The following is a 303-nucleotide window of genomic DNA, read 5'->3' as shown; positions in this document are numbered from 1 at the left end:
TAGTATTAGAGGCGTGTAGATAGGAAATCAGTCTGACAAATTTCGTAAGAGTAGTCAAACGGAACAACATATAAAGTATAAGAACTCAATACTTGATTTGTCTCTTTGTTGTTGTTAAAAGGAATAAAAAATACTCTAAAAATCAGATAGCAGATTAAATTGACCGTACGAGATCTAATAAAATGTTTCCTTCCTAGTCAAAATTTGACACTGATTTTTGTCTTTCCAACTACAAAAGTTTAATTTTGATATTTTCTCTTTAATGGTTAAATTCCTTCAAAATCCGTCGAGATGTATTTCGTT

The sequence above is a fragment of the Perna viridis genome, chromosome 3 (genome assembly GCF_037379345.1).
Source record: "Perna viridis isolate PV_CMFRI_1.1 ecotype Kerala chromosome 3, ASM3737934v1, whole genome shotgun sequence".
NCBI classification, from domain to species: domain Eukaryota; kingdom Metazoa; phylum Mollusca; class Bivalvia; order Mytilida; family Mytilidae; genus Perna; species Perna viridis.
Note: the sequence above shows the minus strand (reverse complement) of the source record.